At 38.9% G+C, this 13,065-nt stretch overlaps 1 protein-coding gene across 3 annotated transcripts in view; it reads right to left on the minus strand.

Moving 5' to 3' along the window:
* ADAMTS12 (ADAM metallopeptidase with thrombospondin type 1 motif 12) overlaps positions 1-13,065 on the minus strand; it is a 171,918-nt gene that overhangs the window by 89,575 nt on the left and 69,278 nt on the right. The gene's annotated exons all lie outside the window — the stretch shown is intronic.

Here is a 13,065-nt window from a genome sequence, read left to right on the forward strand (position 1 = left end):
TGGGAAAAAAAAAAAAAAGTCTCCTAAAACTATCCATACAAATGCTAGCTGGCTAAAAGAACAATGTATATAACCTTTAACTCTCAGCTACAAGGAAAGATTTTAAGCTTACTATAAGTTCGAATTAAACATGAAGAAACAGTACTATAAAAAAATTCTCCTGGGCAGGTAAAACCTGCATGGCTTCTGTGAAATATATTTATGTTCTTTTAGCAAATCTATTTCACTTTTCATTAAGTGTCAACTACATTGTTATTTTGTCAACTTGCTGTTATTTTGCAGATAAACTTGGTAGCCTCACTATAAAAAATGTACAAGTTCTTCACTTTGAACTATTCATCCACTCACAGTGTTGTTGGATTAGGATGAGTGGACGTTTTTTTAATTTCTGCTTTTTTTCCCCTCTCGACTTTCTTAAAGTTTGAAGCACTATGTGGCATTTCCATATCAAAGAGTCTCTTTCCACCTTTTCTTCCTGCAGATGTTGCACAAAGCAGAGTGCAGCACAAAGTGCAGACAGGGATCTCAGGGGGCTGTACGCACAGCCACCTTCCTTTGAGGATGCATTGGGGGCTCGTACGTATAAATGTGTAGAAGAAAAGTTAAAATGCCTGTAAACTTCCTGGAGAGGAGAATGCAGACCACTGAAGGCTATCTTCACTTTCCATTCTCATCTCCTTCCTCTTTGCACAAGAGCTCATTTATTTTCTCCACTCCATATAATTCACAATCAAAACAACACAACTGCACACACGAGGTATGAACAATGTTAATAATGCTAACAGTGTTATATCCCACATTCCTCAGAACTTTCTAAACTGTGATTTTTCTTACAATCTTCACTTTATGTCATTGTTTTAAGATGCGATTTAAGTATTAACAGAAAAAACAGTTATGAAATGAGTTCCTCAAAAGGTCAGTAAACTGTCAGTGACAGTTACCATAAATGGAGAGATGAATAAATAAATGAAATCATAATTAATAATATTAATCAAGCATGTAAAAGAAAACAAAAGTTCAACCACAGACTAAATAAAGGAAAGACTGAGGAGTGACTCAGCTAGTAAGAATCGAAAGGACACTAAGACCAAGGAAATCAAATATGGTTTTCTAAAAAGTGGTTTTAGAAAATCCCATTGTGCTCGGGCTAGATGTAATCAAGGATACAGTTTTTATGTCAGCACCAGCTTCTCATATGACCAATATCCAACCTTTCTGGGCTGCATTAACATTTCAGCAAAGCTAAATGACACAGGGCTCACATCACATGTCCTGAAAGCATGGAGCTGGCTGCGGGCAGGTAACAGGCTCTGGGGCTGGGAGGAGCATGCTGAGAGACCTGATGAGCTTTGTTGAACGTACAGCAATTCAGGCTTCCCAGCACTCTGCCAGTCTCCTGATCATCCTCATCTGCCTGGGAGCTGGGTGTGAATTGTTCAGGATTCAGATGAAGTTCCACTACCAGAGGTCCATCTCCTATCTTCCGGGATGGGAGGAAGCAACATTCCTATAAACTTTCTGCTAACAACACTGTTGATCTGGTATGCTTTGCGAACAATTGTATAGTTTGCACTGCTGAAATACAGTTCACTGGTTGCTAGAAATGTCATCTTGGGCACCACAGTATTGCTACTCTAGTGTCTGATTTACTACAGGAACTTGACTGCTAATCTGTAAAACTAAAAAGCAACAGCTTACTCAATACAGTAAGCGAACTGCCTCCCCTGCTCTAATTCTCATTCTATTTGCTGAAGAAAGTTAGGCAACTATCTAGAAAAGTTTAGTGGCACAAAGTACGCTAGCCAATTCTATATCCATTCTCTCCTCTTACAGGTAAAATTTTGGTTGTGAATAAACCTTTAAAAACTAAGTCAGGAGTCTAACAATGTGAGATCAAAGATTCACATTTTATACAAAAAAAAACTGCTCTAAAACAAGAAACAAAGGACATGAATTTAAAACAGAACAGGTAAGCAAGTCAGCTTTTCTCAGCAACACTTCTGAAACAAAGCTAAATCATATAAATGCCTTCTCAGTATTGAATTATGTTGACATGAGAACTTCCCAATGTTGACAAGATTTAAGACCCAACCAAAAAAAAACAAAAAATAAAAACAAAAAAACACCAGCATAGAGAGAGAAAAGCTGCATCTTTGCAAGCTTTAAATTCAGCAATGCTGCTATAAAAAATATGATGTGTCAAATAGTGGAATCATATCACGCTAATGCAGAATGAAGCTAAAAGCTGTGTTGACATATGCACTTAATTAGAAACAGCTGGCAAGTGTCTCTGCCACTCAGTACCACTCACAGTGGAAGGATGGAAGGATGGAATGACAAATGTTCTGGATCACTGGCATCAGGAAACATACAGCGAACAATGTCATGGGAAACAGCTACGTCTACAGCTGCCTACACTTTGCAAGAAAGATGTTCCTTTGGACTGAATGTTCTCATTTCTTCTCCTCAGGGATTAAAGCCAAATCAACAATACGACAAAGAATTACAGCTCCATAGGGAGCTGCTCTAGGAATGGTTTGAACTTTCCATCCTCATTTCACCTCTTATTTTGCTGATAACATCAGTGCCATGGATTAGAAGAACAGGTGACTTCTATGAATTTAATCTAGCGCTTTGTAAAATGACACCTTAAAACAATTTATCTTGTAGTACTGTTCATTCTATTTTCATTTGATGAAAAACCAAGTATCTTCTAAAAAAGAATACATCTCACTGTAAAACAAATCTGTAGATTAAGAATTCCCAGTAATGTATGTCGATATTATAACGTCTGTTACTAAAAATTTAAGAATTGCTAACCTCAGTTAAAGAAAACTGGGGAAACTATTACGATGCAAACAAAAATTTAAACACATAGGCTTTATTAATATCTTTTTTCATGTTTGTATGTATTGGTACTAGAATTCATTTGTATGAAACAAAAACAAGTACCTAAAAGTAACATCTTGAAGAAATCTTTCCATTGCCAGTGCTGACCTGTTTTCCAGTGAGGTTAACAGAACATTATCCAGAAGCTCTTGAATAAGATTGCCAATATTTCTATTACCATTCCAAAAATTCCATTCACATTGCAGTGAAGGAAAAAAACTGCTTAAATGTAGGTGATCAGGGTGTCATTAACCCCCTTCTACCAGGAATGAAAGTAAGGCACAAGAATCTTATTATTCCAGTATTTCCTAAGCCTGCATGATGCAGGAGAGCACGTTCAGGCACAGCAGCATTGAGGAGTGAAAGAAAGGGCTGAAACTCTGGAAGGACAACTGCTTTATAAAAGTTCTTGGACATACAGACAGGACAGTTATGAACCAGCAGGAAACTGGCAGCATGGGTCTCTGGTATGCCCATTCTCTTTCTAAGTTACCAATGTGATCCCCAGTACTCACTGCAGGCTCTCCTAAAGCCCCACTTCAAAAGCTGGTGAGAAGATGAGAATTGTGGGCAGAGAACATCACTGCAAGGACAGGTGCTACAAAATGTAAAACAATGCTGGAGGAAACAAAGAATGGGGAAGGACTACTCAGGGTTGTGCTCCAAGGACCAGAGCAGTGAGAGTGACTCAGGTGGCAGGCTTTCTCTCAGTATGGGGCAGGACAGGAGAGCACAGTGGTCTTGCAGCCAGCCAGCAGAGCGATGCAGTAGGCAGCTGAAAACTGCGTTCCACTTCCTGGGCTCCAGCAAGCTCATGTGCCCAGAGGCAGACTGGATGCTGCTCCACAAGTCCTGAGGAGAATAATTTCTCTAGGCAGCTTGTCCACTCACAAATATTTAAATTCATAGTACAAAGTAAACCTATAAATGGTGCACATTAGAAGTTCTTTTTTAGAAGTCTCTTACTGAACATAACCACGGTTGATTCAGGGATTTTAAGTAAATCAGCGTTCTTCCCTGCGCAAATATTTCATTTCAGAAATGTTGTGCAATTCCCCTTTCGTCAGAGACTGAATCATGCACAGTACAGATATTTCTCAAAAATCCTAAAATGAAGAAATATTTTGTTCTGTTCCCCAGAAGAACTATGACCAAAGGAGAGAGGTAAATCAGCATAGCGCTCTCCTTCGATCCATAACACATGCTTCTTTCCACTCTGGCCTTCCCTCCAGCCAAGACAACAGTTTCCTGGGAGTTGACCAGGGAAAAACAGCTGCAGAGGCTTTCCCTTGAGGGAAATCAAGAAGTCTGTCCTCCTATGTGCAGCCCTGCTCATCTCTCTGCAAACAATTCAAGATTTCCTAGATCCTCTCTGGAGAGAACCGACTGCTCTTCCATATACCCAAGATGCATTTACTTATTCCAGACCTGCAGTAACCGTTTAAGGACTTCCTCCACACAGAGACTCTTCAAAAAATCCCTTCTGTACTGTCACCATCACCACAATAGATATGCCCAGCAGCATTTTGTCTACCTATGTTCCCCTGCACACACAAATCGGAAATGCTGGGGGTCTGAGATCTGAGAGTCACCCCTGGCCCTCCAAAAGCTGGCCTGTATGTCACAGAGACTCCTTTCTGGCTTGTTATCATTTCCCTTCAGCAAACATAGCAAAAAACCAGCCACGTGCATCTCTTGGTGCAAAGATCTATGACAGAGCAGCTGGGAACAGCTGCTACTGCTGCTGAGGATGGAAGTGAGAGGCAAAGGGGCAGCTGCAAGATGCCATCACTCCTGTGTTTACCCAACCTGTTGAGTGGTCCCAAAACGGGATGCAGCCTCCCTGCAGGCTGTGACCTTGCCCTGACTTCTATTTTCAGTCTCTGAAAGAAACTTCCAAGTTAACAGAATCTCAGCAGTTTAATTTGCAACTGTCCATGAAAAGTGTGGATGTTGAGTTCAAACTATTCCATGTCACATCTGTCCTCCTGCTTGGGTTGATCTTTTTGCATTTTTCTATTCCTCTTGCCCTAACTTCCCCAGTTCCATTCTCAGAACAACTTCCACCCAAGAACTCTTTAAGATTCCAGCTTTGTCACAGCTCCAAGCCCAAGCCCAAGCACCCAAACTCCTTGTGCTGTTTTTACAGTTTCTGTCCCAGATCTTGGCACACTCTGCTCTGCTTTCTCCATTCTTCTTTGACTTGTGATGGGTCACAGAGATTTCAAAAAATGCTGCTCAGTTAATTCCCCAGGAAGCTCCAGAAATTTGTAACATTCAAGATCTGCAAGCAGACAGATGTATGTGTCAAGTCTTTCTGACTTTGCGAATTAATTATCCCATTCTCTTAGCCAAAAATTAAATTATTGGAAGATTTTTCTGCTGAAGGAAGCATTAACTTAGCTTAACAAGTGGCAGGTTTTGTCAGTTTTATCTGAGACATAAGAGTTGCAATATATAAGGTTTCAGGATACGACTTCCCATTGAAAGCTTAAGATGAAATCTACCAGTTCTGTGAAATAAATCACTTCAAATTACGCACTTCTTCCTACATGCCCTGTCTCTTACACACACTCTAAAAATATTTCGGAACCAAACCAGGTCCTCTAGATTTTATCAAAACTGCAAAAATCAAGAACATGTATGAGCTCTACATCTCCCCAAGACCATGGTAAGGATCCTCCTACAGATATCCTGTTGGGTACCATGAATGAACACTATTTTTACAAAGAGTTCATCTATAGAAAAACTAACAGTTTCTGCGTATTTGATCTGCATTTCTTGGAGTTAAATAAGGAATTTCATATTGTATATTCATATTTCATAATGTATGGAGTTTGCTGAGACAAAGACTGCTCCCAGTCTAAACAGGTTCTGTAAAGAAACAGAAATTTGCAAAGTATCCCTTGTTAATTAATTGTCTTTGCCATGTCATTCTGCATGTCTGAAATTCAGATCAAATTTACTCTTCATTTCTCATTATGCCACTGACTTCAGCAGGTAGACGGCAGTTTTCTCAATTTTAGCTTTTATTAGCAGGAAAAGTAATTTTGCAAGCTTTTCTGCACTTCGGCAATATTGGACTTTAATTTTCTAGATATTTATCTCATTGTTTACTTAACATACAGATTATTTTTAATGGCCTTTTAAAGACATTATATTTCATCTCTCTTTATAACTCGCTTCATTCACTCCTAGTCCAAGATATCAAACTATATGGATAGTCTTACTATGCTAACAGACTGGGAAAAATGAGGCAAGAGGTTAAACTCAGCAGTGATATCTAGCATAGGTCTTGCCTCATTACACTGTAAAATGTAAGGCTTCGGGAAGAAACACACATACTGGAACCTGTTGACTCAATTAAAGTGATTGATTACATGCCCTGAGGAGGAATGAAGACCATGCTCCTGATTAGATCCTGAGAATAGTAAAGGAAGATACACAGGCCAGGAATCCCTTTCAATAGTCAGAATCTTACCATTTTATGGTCACTGTCAAATTAAATGCATGGACACAGATCAGTCTTTGCTACTTGGCAGCAGTGCCAAAAAATACAGACTTATTTCATGTATTAGTACAAATGTGGTTTAATTGTGTAGGATTAGTTCTTGCCATGCACACCTACAGTACTAAGGTGTGGGAGTAAACAAAGGCTCAGCACTTACCTGACAGCAAAATGCAATTTACTTTTTGGACCTACCACCACAGAAACGTTGGCAAGATTTCAAGATGATATATTCATCCATTTTAACTTTCCCAAATCTGCAAATAAGTCAAGAATTCAGCTAAAAATATCTTTTCGAGAGTGGATTTGAGAGAGCTCTCCAGCTGCAACGTGACCGCTATTCCTATTATAAAACACTAAACAGAAATAAATGTTTTCAGGTCCAAACATGAAACAGGTAAAAATTAAAGAACAAAAATTAAAAATTGGTTGTAGACAGATCTTTGGCTTAGCATTTGATGAATTGAAGTAATTCAGCCTAGTCCTCAGTAGTTAAGTAAAAATGTATGAGGATGCATTTACTTAAGTAGATTACTGAAGCACCCATTAAAATATGTGTGCGATTATTTCACTGAGCACTGAAAATGAGATTTTCCTGATCTTATAGCCAATAGTTTTACAACTGTCTCTCAACTGCTTTGAAATCCTGACTCTTATCAAAAGACAGCATGAAAAGAAGAAGAAAATAATCTAGGTCACACTTAACTTTTTTCTACATCTCAGCGTAGCTCTCTGTTAATACAAAAGACAGAACCTCATACCTTTCAAAGCTTACTAAGAGGTGTGTCTCCTAATTTTATGTCAGACATAGAACTACCTACTGTACATGGTAGTCTCATCCAAGTACAACACATTATATAATCTTTTAGCAAAACACACAGATAGGAGTGGGAATAAAAAAGAAAAATGGAAATACTGTAAAAATGAAGTATTTGGAATATCGACTGTAATTTATAAACAAACCTTTATCAAATATGTGTGTTCCCCATGTAAATTGCCAGGCTTTGTTTCAGCACTGTTCTTCCAAGTTTTATTTAGCTCCTGGACATAAACACAACCATTAATCTATTTCAATCTTTTATTTCCTTCTTTTTTTTCAAAATAGTTTCAGTTTTTCAAAATAGTGTATCAGGACCAGAGAGAAGTTTTACAGCTTGAAAAGCAAGAAGGGAATCAATCTTCTCCAAAAACTCCAAAACCCTGCTAGCATACCGGTGTCCTTGGCTTTTAGCAAGTCAAAGATGAAACTCCAGTTTGGTATTTGTATTAGCTAATTTGTGTGTGATTACCATTCCTGGAAATTTTTCAGTGCTCTTCTGCAAGATCTCAGTAATTAAGCTATGTTCACACAGAAGAAAACAGAAACCACTCCGGCATGCTGTATGTTTAAATTGCTACCCACAACAGATTGGTGGTACCAGTCCCTTTTTAGAATGCAGAAAAATCAGCCTGCACTGAGAGCTCCATGAGACTACGTTTAGCTTAGTTGCACCCCAGAGCTTTGCCTATGCAGTAGCACTTGCATCTCCATTCACTTCTAAACAAGAGAAGTTCAGCTCTGCCTTCTGTTTTCTGGTGTCCTCCTTCCGTTTCAACAATTAAGAGGAAAATAGTGCTTTTTCCAGACATCACTCAAAACTGTCACACCTTACTTCTATTACGAAGGAACTTTAAGGACATGAGCCATTACAGAGAAGCAAAGATTAAAGCTCGAAAGACTCAAACTTACTCCTTTGCTCAATGTCCACTCTTCAAACATTCAAATCAAAAAGGAAATTCTTTCCTAAAGTACTGTAGCTCACTGTATCTTTCTGACAGCACTGTATGAGATGAGATCTGAAGGCAAGGTGTGACAGTAGACAGCGGTGGGTGACCAGCAACAAGTCAGTGAAATTCTGCATGCCATTTTCCCAATCTCTCTGATCTTCATGGACCTCTCTAAAGATCTTCATGCTGGAGCCATGTCACAGACACAGAGGCCAGGTACTCATGAATGCACCAACCATCAGTAACTGAACATGTCTGGTTCAGCGGCTTGTTATACGCAGAAAATAATCATAACAGTTAATACAGAATTCCAATTTTGAAACATACAAAAAAACAACCCCAAACAACAACAACAAAAAAAACAACCTAACAAAACAACACTCTCAGTTTTAAATGTTCCACAGGTACTTTAAGAAATGTGATGTACCAAAAGTAAATTAATTCATAATGTCTGTGTTGTGCAAGAGAAATGGCTACACACAGAATAGGTCTTTGAAGCTGTATTCACACCATGCCTTTTAATTAATTTGGTTTAAATATAGATTACTAGGGGAAGAAGAAAAGAACAGTCTGCAATTAATCTTGAAAAGAACAGTTGTTATTTCAAGGTTTGATAAGTTATAGCTGCATATGCTATAACTCTTCCTATTTCTGGGCTTATACAACAGAGTATATCTGGGCTTTCTCTGGACCAGCTGTTGTTTTTTCCATTGCATTTCTCTGTAATATTTTAAATATATCAATTCCACTAGTGTTGCCAAAGGAAAAAGCACGTGCTAGCACTTCGAGAAGCCTTCCTGTCTTTGGGTGAGGGCAAGTTGCTTGTATTTCAGATGACGTTTCAACCTTCAAATCCTCATGCTCAACTCACTTGCTACTATAGCAGCAAAGACAGCAGAAACATAGCTATGTCTGAACCACACGCTATTTTCAGTGTCTTCTATTCTTAGAAGCAGATGATTTTCACAACTCTTTGAAAGACCATCATAGAGGCTCCCCTTGACATGCACGTTTTCAGGCCTTCCCAAAACCAGAAGCCTTCACAGATCAGCAGTCAAAACAACAGAGCAGGAGCAGGCTGTGTCCCAGCTACTCAGTTCCATGACTACAGAGAACTTACTAAGGCATTTGTAGAAGCCGAACAGCACAAATGAAACCAGACATGTCAGAAGTGGCATCTCTGCATACGGGAGGTAAGGACTCCTGCCACCGGGCAGCCCACAGAAGTAACCCTGTTACCATATCATCCTGGGGCAACCTCTGACATTCTGAATTCCTCATGAGTGCTGTGGCCCAAGCCAGTGTGTTCCAGCCTCTTGCCAGAGTTTTGAGCACGATTTTTTTATTTGATTCATGTTCCCTATCAAGCACTGGTTATCAGTGGAATTATTACCTCTTGGATGTCGTGATTCTGTTAATTTTCTTTTATTTTTATCATGCACTGGATGGACATAGACCAGGGACACCAGCTATAGTTAATGACTCCTTGTGGTTGATTGCCTGTAGAAAATTATGCTACAATCATTCAGAGAGAGGAGTTACTGTGGTTTCCATAGACAAATAAAAAGATGTTTGCAAATATTTGGTTAGAACTGGGTTTGAGCACTGAAATTTGCTCTCTACTGGAAAGAAAATCAAGCAAAACCTTGTTAACAGATTCAACCTTTATTATTCTGTAAATGACAATCTCAGTTTTCATTTGCAGAAACACCCTGGCTCTTCTCTGTGGTAGTCTTGAGATTTTTAAGGTATGTAGGGGCATGAGACCAGAAAGAGAAAAATGTAGGTGTGTTTGCTTGTAAAACATCCAGTTCAAATACATTATAAAATGATTAATAATAGCCTAAGGAGAGAAAATTATATTAAAAAAGAAGAAGCTGGGGAAGAGGCTGTTGAGTAATCCCTTCTCTAAACATAAAGTGGTATCTGCTTTAAAATTTTTAGCTGCCTGGCAGTATTACTGGCTCTGCAGGAATCCCCTTCTTTGACTGCACTTTCTTTTCATTATCAGCCTACTAGATAAAATTTAGTACTTCTCTTACCCATCCACTCCTTAGAATAGCACCTGACTGCCAGAATTACTTCATAGAATCATCATAGAATCATTAACCAATGGATGCAACTGAGACCCTGAAAATACTGTAAGATAGATAGTGGCTCACAGAATATTTTACCTGGAGAATGTCAGACAAATATTATATAAAATGTCAGGAATAATCCCTCGCTAGAGCTTCTGCAGTGGGCTGTCGGAAGACTTTGATCCACACCCAAATCTCCACAGAGCTGAGGGAAATGTAGACTTGAGGATCAACTGACAGCAGTGAGATTCAGAATGGAAAGAATTTGATTCAGCTGGTTTTAGTCACCAGGCAAGCAAGAAACTTGTTTCTAATTCTAACTTTGACAGACTCAAATCAATGGTGTACTTAGCATTTAAGAGGTATTTAAAATGCAAAAAATCCATTTATCTGCAGATTTAACTCAAATACTATTATGTAGCTGAGCAAAACATTAGACAAGACCATTTAAAAATACATATAAAATTACTGTTTTTGAAGATGTGAACAAAGGATTCACTGTCTGAGAGTGTTCACTGAAAATAATTGCAACAGCTTAGAGAAGACTTTCTCTAACCTAACAGACTAACTTATGTGTACAGAGGCTTCACCATTAAATGTTTCAAAAGAATAAGAATACATCTTTTTCTAGCTTAGCTACTTGATTGTGAATTGTTTGAAGTAAATTTGAATATTTGCAAAAGAAAAGCAGAAAGACAGTACAGAAGAGATTATGGCAATGGTCAGTATTCTCTTTTATGTTCTTTTAGGCAGAACCTGGGCATGCAACAGATGGTTTCACAGAATCTTTGGTATAGTAGTTAAGGAAGAAAATCAAAACTTCTGCTTTTCTTCTCTTGCAAATATTCAAACACTTCTGCCTTCAAAAGACAGAATTTAGGGTTTGGTCTAAAAAAACCAACTGAAATAGTGATGACAGGAGAATCTTACAACTTCCTAAGTTATGCAATACCTTTGACTGCTGTTAATCATAAAATTAAAACTTATGAGAGGAGTGTGATGATCTTTAACTATAATTCATTACAGAACCTTGGAATCATGGAACAGGTTGGGTAGAAAGAGGCCTTATATTGCACCCAGCCCCAGCCCCTACTGTGTGCTGGTTGCTCCTCAGCAGCTCAGGCTGCCCAGGGCTCCATCCAACCCAATCTTCAGAACTTCCAGGGATGGAGCACTCACAGCTCTCTAGGTAGCCTATGGCAGTGCCTCACTGCCCTTTGAGTAAAGAATTTCCCCCTAACGTCTGACCTATATCTGCCCCCTTTACATTTAAAACCATTATCCCTTGTCTTATCACTATCTGTTCATGTAAAAAGTCAGACTGTCTCCTGTTTGTAAGCTCCCTGTAAGTACTGGAAGGCTGCAATGAATTCTCCCCAGAGCCTTCTCCTCTCCAGGCTTAACAAGCCCAGCTTCCTCAGCCTGTCTTCATAGCAGAGAACTCTCTCCAGTAACACAAAACATATCCAAATTCAAGCAGATTTTCGGAGAATGCACTGAAGAACACCAGATCCAAACAAGGAGTGAATAAACTGTAAAGACGCTGTGTTTCACACAGAATAACCTAGCGTCCAAACAATGTGATTGTCTTGCAGTTTAAGTGGGTCACATACAACAGGAGACTACCCAGAGGCTCATTAGGGACATGCAGACTTTGAAGAAACTAATTGTGAATGCTGAACTCGTATCAGTTCATTAGCCCCATAGCACATGTCCAGCACTTCTCAGAAGAATTAGAAATCTGCGATCTGCTCAGAAATAATAAGGTAATTGTAGTTTCTTATTAGAAAGTTCACAGAAAGTTCAGTATGACTGTGAAATTTGGCACTAAAAGCTGAGCAGCTTTGCCAATAGAGCTCTATTAATGAGACAAGGGTTCTGAGCAAGTTTTCAAACTCCTGTATTAAAAACTTTTCCCAAATGCAGCCTTCTGTGTGTTTTGTTTCATTTTGCTTTGTTTTACAGCAACTCTGGAAATAAAATATAATATTGTTCAAGGCTAATATTCTTCTGTAAAGGAGAGAGGGATGGCATATGAATGTTACAATTTAATTTTTAAGCTTGTTAAGGCTCTCCAAATCAATACTGCAACAGCTTAACATTTACATTAAAAACTCTTTTTTTTATCAAATCAATATCAACTCACTAAAAGTGAAATAACGTCACACAGTTTGACAAGGAAAGCTGTAAGCACAGATCAAGAGCAGAGTATATTCATCTACCAAAGAACATGGTTAAAAATGTTGAACCTAAGTTCAGTCTGCAACCAGACTCTCTTTAATTGAACGAGTGGTTAAGCAGACTCTTTCAGTGAAGACAAGGACGAGACCCCAATCTACTTTTTAAACAATAGTTAAGTAAGCACAGCGCAGCAAATACTCTTCCTTCTCAGTGACACAGAAAGGAATGGAAAGACTTTGCTGAAGTGCAGGGAAGGAGATTCTCCCCCACCACTCTTACAGCTTTGATTCACATTATATAAAAAATGGCAAGTCACAGAGCTTTAAAGTTCATCCAGTCATTGAGTGAAGAAGCATATCATGTTTCTGATGCTTTTTCACATGGAAACAAGTTACTACTGCCAAGTTACATCGACATTCTCCTTAGTTTCCACTTAATTTCACCCTTTCCTTCAGCATAATTCATCTACCAAAGAACGTGGTTAAAACCGTTGAACCTAATTTCAGTGACTGTGACCGTGAAGAGGAAATGGACCTGGGGATGCTGGTTGATTCCCAGCTGAACATGAGCTGACAGTGTGCCCAGGTGGCCAACAGGGCCAATGCCATCCTGGCCTGCATTAGAAATAGTGTGGCCAGCAGG

This window comes from Meleagris gallopavo, chromosome Z, assembly GCF_000146605.3.
Source record: "Meleagris gallopavo isolate NT-WF06-2002-E0010 breed Aviagen turkey brand Nicholas breeding stock chromosome Z, Turkey_5.1, whole genome shotgun sequence".
Classification (NCBI taxonomy): domain Eukaryota; kingdom Metazoa; phylum Chordata; class Aves; order Galliformes; family Phasianidae; genus Meleagris; species Meleagris gallopavo.